We start from the raw sequence: 12,843 nt of genomic DNA, 5'->3' as shown, positions 1-12,843 counted from the left end.
CCATTCCGTAGAGAACCCGTTAGCCACTTATAAGTCAACAACTGGGGAAGTTTCTGTTCACTTTTCTCTCTTGTCAAGAGTATTCCTGAATCCAGGAATTTACCATAATTAGCTTCTGAGATGCTACTGACTCCTCTAGCTACCTTGTTCTAAGCTGATATAAGTTGACCTTGGCCTAAAGGCCTGAAATAAAGCAGGATCTGTATATTCTTCACACTGGCCGCAATAAGAGCCATCTAGCTTGCCTCCCTGATTTTCCCCACTTGAATGATCTATTCTCCACACACTGCCAGAGTGATCTTTTTTTAAAAGGAAAATTAGAGCAGGTTATACCCCTGCTCAAAACCCTCCGGAGGCATCATAGCATGATGGCAATAAAATCTGAAGTGCTTAAGAAGTCCTCAAAGGCCCTCCAATGCACATGTCTCCCTCACACTATTTCAGGTACCATCTTGATGTCCCCGAAACATCCTCAGCTCGTTCCCATTGCAGAGGCTTTGTAGCCTCTGCCTAGAATACTCTCTCCCCCAGACCTTCCCACTGCTCAATTCCCCTTTTCACTCAGACTTTTACTCCAGTGTCACTGTCTTGCAGATGCCTGTCCTGATCACACTATCTAAACTAGCCTTTCTTCTGTCACTCTGTCCCTTACCCTGCATCTATCAATCCTGAAAATAACATTCCTTATTGCCTTGTCTGTTTTCTTCTCTTCTGTGAGGGTAGGGATCTCCCGTCATGGTCACCAGTTCCTGATTGCCAAGAACACAAGCTCTGGGTCCAGGCTGCCTGTATTCAAATCCTAACAAAGGCTACCAACTCTGTGATCTTCAACCACATATTTAACCTCTTGGTGCCTAATGTAAAATTCAGATGAGAACAGGCCCAACTTCATGGGTATGATGGGGATCAAATAATATATGTGAAGCCCTTGGGAAATACTGGCACATAGTACATACTTGCTATTATTATTATCAGGAGTAGCTAGAAAAGCCCTTAATGAGCCTCTGTGTGGGGACCTGGGTGGCTCAGTCAATTAAGTATCCAACTCTTGATTTCTACTCAGGTCATGATCTCACAGTTCATGGGTTCGAGCTCTGACAGTGCAGAGCCTGCTTGGGATCCTCTCTCTCTCCCTCTCTTTCTCTCTCTGTCCTTCCCTTGTTTGCACACTCTCTCTCAAAATAAATAAATAAGTAAATAAACTTAAAACATAAAAATAAAAAAAATAATCCTATGTGGACTAAAGGAATATGTGAAGAGTTTAGCCCCTGGGATCACACATCTCAGCCAGGGAGTCTCTGCCACCAAAATCATAGTAGCTTGCTGGCTACCCAGACCCTCTCTTCAAAGAGAATGAACCATGAAGGGAAAGTGGGAACCCAATGAGACCCTTCATCTCTAACCTAATGAGACGTAACCGATATGCGTTGTAATATACTTCCAGTGAGGTCCCTCTTCCATTTGCATCCTTGGACCCAAAGACTATCCACCAGGATGTACATCCATCCGAGCATCATTTTTCCATGGATGAGAAAGCCCCTGGCCATCTTCCCATCTGCCATATACACACATCCTTAAAGGCAGTGCTCAAAGTGGAACCCTCCATCCAACTTCTCTCCTCTCTGTACACTGTTTACGTCTTCCTGCTTTCCAGTCAGTCTTTACAGTGGATCCTGCTTCCTGCCAATGTCTTTCAGTTCCTCCAATCAGCTGTGATGCTAACAATACAACTGTACACATGATACGACTGTCAAGTTTTAAAGAAGTCTCTGAACAAAGATTTTCTTCTGGCTTTTTTGGGTAGAGAAACCAAGGTACAGGCTGGATGCCTTAGAGCTTAGAGAAGACTCCGAAATTGAAGGGCGTGAACTCTTAAGTCAGTAGAAACTGAAGGATAAAGATATTCTTACGTCATTCTCCACTTTTTTCCCCCAAATATTTAAGGACCACATCAACCCAGCTTAGCATCTCCTCAGAGATCATTCTTCTGTAGTATCCTTAATGTGCAGAGAGATTCTATCTTCATTGTAGCAACCCTGGAGGGTGCTAGTTAGCATCAGTATTTCTCATTAGCCCTTCACACCACTTCTGAGGATTACTCACATTTCAAGAAGTAACATGGCAGATTGTTTTTCCTCCATTATGAGCAAGACAGACTCCTTTTGCTCCCTCTCCATAATTATGACCCACTGAATAGAAGCCTGACATACAGTTGTTCTTTCTTTGACATTCTTGGACCAACTCTCCCCTGAAAATTATAATCTAGTCTATTAGTCCCCAATCTCTTTCCAGAAACAAGCATCATCTCATATCCCGTAACTAGTTAAAGCATCCTTCTACCTTTCTTAAATTCCCATTATTTCCATATAAAATGGTCCTGTAAAGACAGATTGACCCTGGCAGCTTGTATGAGTATTTCCTCTCTGCTGAAAGCAGGTTCTGGACTAGCCCCCACTAACCCTAGCTTCCCTGTCTGCTTCCCGAGCAAGATCAAAGTTGGAGAGGCCTTTTGTGTATGTGACAGATGGTGCCAAAAAGAATGCCCAGAAGATGGACTATGTATGAGTAGGGTTGGGGAAATGGCTCTCACACAATCTCAACAGCTTTCTTTCTACCTCAGAGTATCTAAGGACTTTCTACCTCAGAGAGTACACAAGGCCTCTTGGGTGTTTCACATCAGAAATAAGAGCAAGAAGGTCATCTTGGTTCTTTTTTTCCACTTTGCCGTTCCAAGGGTATTCCTTTTGATTCCTGTTTATAAGACACCAATTGATTAGAATAGCTCTCAGTTAATCACTCCTATTCATTGTAGTTTGTCATGCCCCTTTGGATTTTGAACGACCAGAGACTTCTGCTGTATTACTGCTTCTGTGCTCTATACCTTTGCTACTTGAATTCACCCCTCTCCAGACCCACAGCAGTGCCACCACCTAGAGACCCTCTCCCCCTGTGTAATTTATAGAGACTTTGGGGTCATCACAGTGAAAATCTTTCCCAAGCATTTTGAAATAGAATTGTCGCTTTTGTTCTATACCTAGCTAAACAACCACATGTCTGTGAGAGGAGACATGGAAGAAACAGCTGAGGACAGGAAACTATAACTACAGCAAGGAAGCTGGACCAGTTTTTATATACATAGACAAAATTTCCTTGAATATGCAAATCAAGATTGTGACTTTAGGAATCCTCAGCTACAGCCTCAACGTGTAGCAACTTTTTCTTGAAACTTGGTGAAAACTAATATATCTGTGCTGAGTTTGGGTTTGTTTCCAGCTATGCGACGCTCTCAGTGTTCATCAGAGTGCACCCCATGGTGCATCCCATGAAGACCAGGCTCTGGGTTCTCAGGTTGCCACACACCTGTGTAACAGAAAGTGTGTGTGTGTGTGTGTGTGTGTGCGTGCGCGCGCGCGTGTGCACAAGCATGCATGCATGTGATAAACTCTTTTCTTATATAGTTAACCAAGTGAAAGCATAATCTCTAGGAAAGGAACAAGCATTCCCTATTAAGAGGTTCCCAACCACCACCTTAACTAGGCTAGTGGATTTAGCACTAAATTTACATCCAAATAATGTTTGCTTCCCCTACCAGGGATGGGTTGTACATGTACTCATAAGGAGTGCATCCCACAAAAGGAGGTTCATGTGTAACTTCAGCATTTCAATAAGTATTTGTTTCTGTGGTAGGTGATTGTATGTGCTGGATGACAAGGTTCTAGAGTCATACCAACCTTACCAGCAGCTTTTTGGCGACAATTTTTTTTTCCTAATACTTCCCTGAAGGAAGGATTTTTTTTTCTTTTTAGGGAGAGTGTGAGCGTGGGAAAGGGGCAGAGGAAGAGAGAGAAAAACTATGTGGAGCATGGAGCCTCCCCTGCCTCGATGCAGGGCTCAATCCCATGACCCCAAGATCATGAGCTGAGCCAAAGTCAGGAGTTCAGTGTTTAACTGACTGAGCCACCCAAACTCCCCAGTGATGATGATTTTATACCACATTAGTCATTCTTAAGCCTGTGATGGCTTTGGGGTAGGGGCTTAGTTTGCTTTGGTTTGGTTTCTGACAAACAGCCTTTTTGCATTTATTTTTTCCTTCCCATCCAATTAAACAAAAGTTGCTGTTCATTTAGAAGCATTGATTATGTCTTTTTTTTTCCACTAGAAAAAAATCGTTACCTGAATATCTAACTTTATTGCTGTTCTTACAACAAAAAAGTTTTAAACTGATTCATAAAATCCATCTAGTAACTTCTGAAATTGAAATCCATCTCTCAGGAAGGTGCAGTTATGACTGAATGTATTTGATGCTCAGAGTACAGCATGAATAAGAAAAATCCTTCAGTCATCTGTGTTCATCTCTCCAAAAGCAAAAACATCCATTTGACATTTCAATAAATATTAAAGTAATTGTTTAACAAAAAAACAAAAAAAACAGCTTCCCACAGAAATGTCCACCCAAGAAAGAGCAGTTATAATGAATGGCTCCTAGAATCGGCTGAGTCTTCCTTTGGTCCAGTGAGGAGATGGTGTCAGGAACATTCCTTCCACTGCTGGTGATGACCTCTGTGTCAGCCAGCTTCTGGTTGAACTAACACGAGTACTGATTTCATGGGGGCTGGTGGTGGTGACGCATGTACTCTTGTGTTAAAGGTGAGGTGGCAGTATCCAAAAACATAAGAGGACAATACTAGGAATCAAGTAGAATATGAGGAGAAAAATCTAGACCTGGCAGATCTGATGTCATGCTTTATATTGGCACTTGGTGAAATAGTACTGAACAGTCTGTTAGGTGAAGGCCGAACAACAGCAGCATCAACTGAAGTCAAGGTGGGCACCCATACAGAAGATGGCTGGGACGTGAGAACCCCTTTGCTGGGTCTGCTTTGTGCTTCTGACATCGAGATGCCTTTCGTATTGGCAAGAGGGGCTTCCTCTTCCTGGGGAAAGCATTCTAGTGTTAGGTCAGTAACATCCCCCTTCTTCTTGCTTGCCTCATTGGATACAGTCACTGAACAAGGCTTATGAAGACACTTGGAATTTTTATTTTTATACATGCTTGCTGGATACTTTCATAGCTTTTTTCTTCTGCCTCATTGGACACCAAGAACCATCTTCTTGGAATCTGATCTCATTCACATCAGAACAGTCATTGAGAATTCCCATAAAAAGCCCATCTAAAATTAGACTTTCATGGGCAGCTTTTTTGTCACACACAGGACAAATCCAAGCAGGCTTCTCATTCATTTGCAGATAAAGGGCACCATCAAAACACTATAGATGTGTACCAGTCACTGCATGGCATGGGATTGTCGGCCTCATTTTCCTTAAAGGGCACCTCAAGGATATCTGAAGGAATTTCACTATCGGGAGCTGCAGTTAAGTTTTTCTTTAATTAGTTTTCTGGAATGATCAGGATTTTTAATATCTCTCATCTTTAGTCTCTGTAATGACATGGTCAGTGTGAGCTGTAATACAAGATATACAGACATGGAGCAATTCTTTCCAATGTCTTTTTTTTTTTTAATGTTTATTTATTTTAGAGAGAGAAAGACAGACACAGCGTGAGTGGAAGAGGGGTAGAGAGAGAGGGAGACACAGAATCCAAAGCAGTTTCCAGGCTCTGAGCTGTCAGCACAGAGCCCAGTGCAGAGCTCGGAACTCACAAACCGTGAGATCATGACCTGAGCTGAAGTCAGACACTTGCGTAACCAACTGAGCCAACCAGGAGCCCCAATTCTTTCCAATTTCTGATGCCTAAGAAATGGAAATCTGATCTGGCACAGCTGTAGACACCTTAAGTAAAGATGTATTTGTGTTCAATCCCATTTTTAGGTGGTCATGCATAGCCAGGCAAGGGAAATGGTTCCCATTCACTTTTATACATAGTCAGACCATTGAGATAGTTTTGTTCTTGAGAGCAGCTTCTGTCTACCAGGCAGAATCCAGCTGAATGGATTTTATAATCTCACCTATTACCTGGCCAAAAAAAAAAAATCCCTGGATATGCATCTCTCTCTAACTTGTTGAAGTGTCAGAACAAAAATTAAAACTTCTCCTGAAATGATTGAATACTGCTTTGAACTAAACTCGTGGGCTTGATGAGAACCTCAGGGACATCATAAAAGGGTAGTTTTTTTTAATTGTGCATCAGGATGGACAGGAGGAACTGAGGGATACAGCTGCATCTCACAATGAGCCTAGTATCTTGAAGCAGCACGGAACCAACAGGAGAAGTATCTGGGTGCAGATGGAAATGGAAGGCAACCCGTGGATTCCAGCATGGCCAGGTCAGGTTCTACAGGTGATGAGCTATCATCCATATCGAAACCAATGACTTGATTACGGATAAAGCAGAAAGTGCTTCAAGATTCAGTGGGTATCCACATCTCTGCAATTTTCAGATTTTAGTCTGAGCCACAGGGCTACAGCCACTCTTCTGTAAATGAAACGCATATCAAGAGACCATGTTTGCATCCATTTTATTCTGTCCAGGAAAGCCTAGTATTAACTGTAGTTAAGATCCCCTAAAACGAGAAACTGTATTCAGAATGACTAAAATGAAAAACAGTGAGAACACCAGAGGCAAGTGAGGATGCAGAGAAACTAGATCACTGCATATGTTGCTGATAGGGAAGTGAAATGGTGCACCTCTCCTCAACTCCTCGAAATCATCCACCTGTGGGCACTGCCACCAGAGCACCCCTCCCACCGGCACCTCTGTCCTGAGCTGGACCCAGCTGGCAACAGGGCTGCAGCTGACCAGCGGGGTGCAACGCCCCACCAAGTTAGGGCTTTGTAGAATGAAACAGTTCAAGTAATGGATATGTCAGACTCAGAATGATGAAACTGCAGTTGTAGGGGCACCTGGGTGGCTTACTCGGTGGAGCATATGACTCTTCATTTCAGCTCAGGTCATAATCCCAAGGTCATGGGATGGAGCCTGGAGTGGGGCTCCGCACCAGGCATTGAGCCTGCTTAGGATTTTTCCCTCTCTGTCTCTCCCTCTTTCTTTCCCTTTCCTCCTATTCCACTCACATGCCCCCCTCCTCAAAACATAAAAAGTAAATAAAAAATAAACTTCAGTTGTAAGCAGTTAAGAACAGACTGCATATAGCCACTAGAAATAGGAAATAGGTTGATCTTACAGATAGCTGGCATTTCTATGTGAGAGGAAGCATTTTCATTGTTTCTTAGCTTGCACTCAATTACTTTATTTTTAAGTCACTAAAAGCAATTTGCCTAGTGTATTGACATTTTGGGTGGTGATAGATGAGAGTCTTTGAACCCAATTTTTTTTTACTTTTGTTTGCTATTTTATGGTTTAGTCTTTACATGATCATTCTAGAGAAATGCCCACCAATAGCATTTTTAGTGTGCATGTCATGAAATGAGAAGTTCATGAACGAAATCTGTCTTCTTTCACTGCCAGTCACTTCAACATCCATTCCAGTGCCCTATGTAGTGGTTAAAACTGGACTTAGAAGTGATATCTGGGGGCATCTGGACAGTTCAGTCCATTGAGCATCCAACTCTTGATCTCAGCTCAGGTCTTGATCTCAGGGTCATGAGCTCAAGCCCAGCATTGGGCTCTATGCTAGGAGTGAAGCCTACTTTAAAAAAACAAAAAATTCAGGATTGTTAATTTTAAGGTGCTTTTTTTCACAATAAAAAATATCTCTCCCTGCCTCCAACAAAAGAATTACAGCTAGTCATCAATTTTTTTTCTTAATTGGGACAAATAAAATTGAATGCTTCAGACCTTGGTATTTAAGCATGGGAGGCTTAAGTCACTTGAAGCTTAAACAAGTGGATTTATATCTGTGGGCCTTCAGTTTCTTATCTGTAAAATCAAAGGGTTATACTCTGATTTCTAAGGCTACTTCCAGTTCTAAAATTCCATGGTCTAACATTTCACATAAATATCTGTCCCCTTCTTTACTTGCAGAAGCTTGCTGATACATTTTTTTAGTAAACTACTATGCTTAGCTTTCCTTGACCAATCTTTACTAACATCTTAACTCAACAGAGTTTAGGCTATAGATAAGCAAAGTTGAAAGCCAGCTCTGTATTTATACCATCATAAATTTCAGAAACTTCTCTTGGTCTAACCTCTCTGTTACAAGGAAAGTCAGAAAATTGAATTATTTTATTAATGACTCTAACACCTCTGCTGTTAGCCTCCCTTTCTGATAGAAGATGTGTCACTGGTACTAGAGCATATCCCTGAACAAAACATTTTCTTTCAAAGAAAATTAAATAGCAATTCAATAGCAATAATATGATAACTTGATAGGCAAGAAAAGGATTAAAATGCTTTCCTCAAGCCCCGCCTTAGTGTCAATACTAGTTTCTTCTTGATTTGACTTTTCCCTGCTCCCTGGTTGGCTTCTCAGCTGCATGAAAGGCAATCTGTTAGATAAATCAAATGACACTGTATGTTTTGTGATTCCATGCCCACAGTTTCTTTCCCTAGATATTTATCAAGCACCCACTCTATGCCATATTATTATGAATTGACTTTATGAGCTTTTTGGAGGCAGAGTTGGAAATAGAATTTTGAAGTCCATCAAAACTTTCTAAAAGTTCTCTCTCACTTTGATTCTTGGGAGACAAACCTTTTCTCCTCAATCCAGATCATACCTATTTGTTCATTTAATAGAACAGAAATACATGGACTTTGATAGGGTATCCCAGCAATACTTTCCCCTGTGCCTATATGGATCAACTAAGATTAGATCAAAAGATCTATCTACATATTTAAAAACTAATAAAGCAGTCAGAAGCAAAGGAGATTTAAGTACTTTGTCTTGGACTTCAATAAAAATCCTCAGGAAATCAACATGAATTTATATGCAATGACTGAATTGCCCCCTGAGTGAACCCTGTATCTTTTGGATATCTGAATTCTTTCAGTATGAATGAAAGATTCCCCAACCCCTGTCAAATGAGAAGGGTTGATTACTTTTATAGGTTGGCCTACATTTTTTTTTTCAGCCTGTTTAATATATAGTTTCTCCGCAGCTATAAAAAAGACTTCTTCATACAAGGATTTAAACCAATTTGTCTGAGTTTTCTAGAAATTCCAGTACATCCTCAAGTCTGGGGCAATAGTATTCCTATAATTGGCATTCCTGTGGAAGAAATACCTCTCCTTTGGAGACTGCCCAGCAAATTTGCTTGACTCTTCCAAGGCTGACATGTACAAAACAAGATTCCATGTTCTTTCTAGAAGAAGCCTATCCCACTTCTGCATTTTTCATATACAGCAATTGTTCTTTTTCATATTTGCATGTGCTGAAGACCTCATGAAGAAGGCAGCAGTAACACTATTTATAGAAAGCTTTGCACGAGTTTCATTTGGGAACCTTTATTATCCTTCTCCCATTGAGCCTACGAGAGCTGATCACTCTTGAATTCCCTAAAGAACTATTTTTGTTGCTAAAGCATCTAAAGTGGAAGTAGATACCGTCAGCTCTGAAGCAGAAAGTATGTTGGTATTCTAGGCAAAAGGTGGAAGTTGTTCATCTAAGCTCTGAGAGGAGCTTACTGTGTGACCTTGGGGTAGCTGTTTATTTGCCTAATTTACCACATGTATAAAGAGATGATTTTATTGATGAATATTGATGAAGGTGCTGCTGCTTCTGCTGCTGCTGCTGCTGCTGGTGATGATGATGTGTGCTTGTTGTCAGTGTGGTTCACTGTCTCCCCTTTAGGCACTGACACTATGAACTAAGCCCTTGGAACATGTTTCAGTTTCTCACAGCAGCCTTGTGAGAAAAAATTCTGGTTTTCTCGTGTGTTAGATGAGGAAATTCAGACTGAGCATGTTTGAGTAACTCCCTGAGGACACCCAGTTAAGAGAATGTGGGCCCACATGTCTTCTCACTTTTTGGCCAGTTCTTAAAAGAGAGATCAAACTGTGGGTGGTCTGATCTTTACAGAGACAAATAAGACATGGGAAATGAGAAAACAAGGCAAGATGTAGGTTTCCTTTTCTAATTGCTCATTTGGAATTTGTATTAGGAGGTAACAGCTTCTTTTCTGTAGACTCATGAATAGTTTATCCCTCTGATCTCTTTTATCATTTCTCAAAAAACTCTATCTCCCCCCTTCCCTCCCTGTCTCTCTTTCTCTCTTTCTTTCTCTCTCTTTCTCTCTCTCTCTCTCTGCCTTCAAAAGAAAAAAAATACAGAAACCACAGTCTGAAAATGTTAAAGTTCAGCCACCTTATTTAAGAAGTGTTTGCTCAGAATTTGCCCATAGATCTGAAGGTTGCAGCTCCAAATGTGCTTTTCCTGACAAGCAGTGTCACTCAAGTGCCCTTCACTGGAAAGCTTCTGATGCCTCGCTGCTGGGGTTGTCCTTTCAAGTAATCAGTTAATTTCAGCCATGCTTATGCAGAAGATCTCCCAAGATGACAAAGGAACAGTGTCAGACCTTCTAGAAAGGGGGCTCCAAGGGGCTCACCCCATTTGTTTGTTTCTATACCACATCCACTCTGGTGGCAGGTAGCCAGTGCTCTCCAACGCCCAGTGTATGGATGAGAAAATGCACTCATTTCTAGAAGCACTTGATGTCTGCAGTTGGATTTTTACAAATTCAATGTGTTTCATCTGTATATGTACAAAGGCTAGATTCATTGGTGTTGTTGGAAAGATACCTCCTAATTATACATCTCTCAGTCTTAAAAACTATTGTTTTATGCAGACCTAATAGGCATGGTAGCCAAGAGAAGAGATTTTGAACAAGATACACCTGAACTGAAATCCTAATACTTACTCTCTAGCCCTCTGGCCTTGGTCATGTTATTTAATTTCTCTTAAAATATCACCATCATTCCATTTTTCTACTAAAGGCAAAGGAATACCATTCTGAAGTTAATGTTAGTTTTGTACTCACCCTGCTTTTAAAATACCAAAGCCAAACGATGCGTCAGAAATTTCCTCTCTTCCCCAATCTGGTAATTAAGGCTGTCATATCATGAATTGGTCCATTGTAAATAATCAAAAGACTATAAAAATTCTCTAAGATGTGGCACTGTAATAATCTTAGTTTTATTCAGTAATGATAGTGCACAATTAAATCAGTATTTTAAATCTTTTTCTTTTCCTCAAACATTTCCCCTTCATACAACCTAAGAAATTCTTTTCTCCCCACCCATCTCCACTCCTTAATGCCATGAAAATAGCGCCAACCAGAAGCCACAAAGGTTTCCCCTCAGTCTATCAGAAATTAGCAGTAGCATTGCCAGCAAGTCCTTGACCCTTTAGGCCTCATCTGTAAAAAGTAAGGAATTGGGTACATTGCTTTCTAAGATCTCTGGTGGCATAATTTGTTTATGAATCCTAAGTTTAACTGCGTTGTTGAGACTGGACTTGGGCTTTCTTTCAGTGGGTTATTGCATTTCACTAATAAATGATTGCGTTCCAGAATTGCCTACACAGAGATGGACATGTCTTTGGAGCTCAATGAAAACTCAGTCACTGAATGCTGGGTGCCCCAGGAGCCAGCAGGTGGGGGTCTGCTCCCACCCTCTGTCAGTGGGCAGGCAGTCCTCCTATGCCTGCTCCCCTGGGAGTGAGGAGGGGGGTGCTCCATGACTCTGAGGCCTCTCTCACACCAGACATTCTCTGATCCTGAACCTAATTGGTCATGATTGGTAGGTCCCAGAAACATACCTGGGAATGTTGGATTTTGACCAAGGGTGAGTTATGTCACTGACCTCCTCTGTTTACTGAATTGACTTTTAAAAGAAACTTAAACTGCCCTGAGCTCACAGACCGCATGTTTTGTTGAGCGTGGGGGTGTAGCTATGTTACGTAATGCTGGGTTATGTAATATTCGTTTTTCGTTGTCAGCCTCAGCAGTGGAGCCGATTCGAGAAAACCCTTTGGCTTTTAATACCCAGTGATGGCAGGAGTGTTACCCAGGTCGTGGTGACGTCAGGGGGCTGTGAACTGTGTGCAGGAGCTGTTGTTCTGTGCGTTCACAGACTGTATGTACCTCACTTACTAATAAGGTTCTCTTCACTGGAACCCGACTGGCCTCCAAGCCAGACTGGGATGGGAAAGGGGAGACCAGGAAAAAAGGCAAAAGGAAATGTTCCCTTTGCTTTGAAGTAGATTCTGAGCATTGCCAAGCTCAGTGTTTTGCTTTGTTTTTTCCACTCTCAGCTCTTGTTTAAGGTATACAGTCGTCTGCATAGCTGTCTGTTTTTTTATGACACTGAAGTATTCTTCTTATTTCTAAACGTGTTTTAAAACTGAATCCATGTTTCCCTACGAGACACTAACCACTCTCTTCTATTCTGGACAGTTTCAGGATCTGTTAGGAAAACTGCTTGCTCCTGCCTGTTTCTGTGCTGCCAGAGCCTGTCCCGTGGACAGTCCTACTTTATGTCCTGCCTGTGCAGCTCAGTCTCTCTGCAGCCAGATTGCAGGATCCTTGGAGGACGAGCAGGGGGCGCTGTTGGTCCAGCACCGCACAAGGCACACAGCACACACCCAGTGAACACCTTTCTGCCTTCACCAGCTCCCCATGGGAAGGCTTTGAATGCCTTTCCTCCTCCTTTCTTGCCTGCCCAAATCTTGTCCTGTGGGCCACCAAGGTACAAGTGGGACTCCACAGCATTAATGACACGGCAGTATAATGGCATGTTAGTGAATCATGTCTCCCCTTAGCCTCTGACCTTCCAGAGGGACAGAGTTATTTTCTTGTCCACCATGGTATTCCCAGGGCATTGTAGATACAGTAAGCACTCCACTAATGCTTCAGAGAGTCACGATAGCTTGGTAGGAAGACAGAGGAAGAGTTTTAGCCTGAAACTCAGAAGGACTGGTGCTAGCC

The 12,843-nt window shown here is 41.9% G+C and overlaps 2 protein-coding genes and 2 pseudogenes across 6 annotated transcripts in view; 1 reads left to right on the top strand and 3 right to left on the bottom strand.

Annotated features, from left to right (window-relative positions):
- The window catches only part of LYRM4 (LYR motif containing 4), a 168,744-nt gene that overhangs the window by 45,685 nt on the left and 110,216 nt on the right, over window positions 1-12,843 (top strand). The window lies entirely within an intron of this gene.
- FARS2 (phenylalanyl-tRNA synthetase 2, mitochondrial) overlaps window positions 1-12,843 on the bottom strand; it is a 609,022-nt gene that overhangs the window by 568,762 nt on the left and 27,417 nt on the right. The window lies entirely within an intron of this gene.
- LOC120248489 lies at window positions 4,284-5,492 on the bottom strand (annotated as a pseudogene).
- LOC120248480 lies at window positions 5,686-12,652 on the bottom strand (annotated as a pseudogene).

The sequence above is a fragment of the Hyaena hyaena genome, unplaced genomic scaffold (genome assembly GCF_003009895.1).
Source record: "Hyaena hyaena isolate Hyena2069 unplaced genomic scaffold, ASM300989v1 scaffold_588, whole genome shotgun sequence".
Lineage (NCBI taxonomy): Eukaryota > Metazoa > Chordata > Mammalia > Carnivora > Hyaenidae > Hyaena > Hyaena hyaena.
The sequence above is the reverse complement of the archived record's forward strand: the minus strand, read 5'-3'. Positions and strand labels throughout refer to the sequence as shown.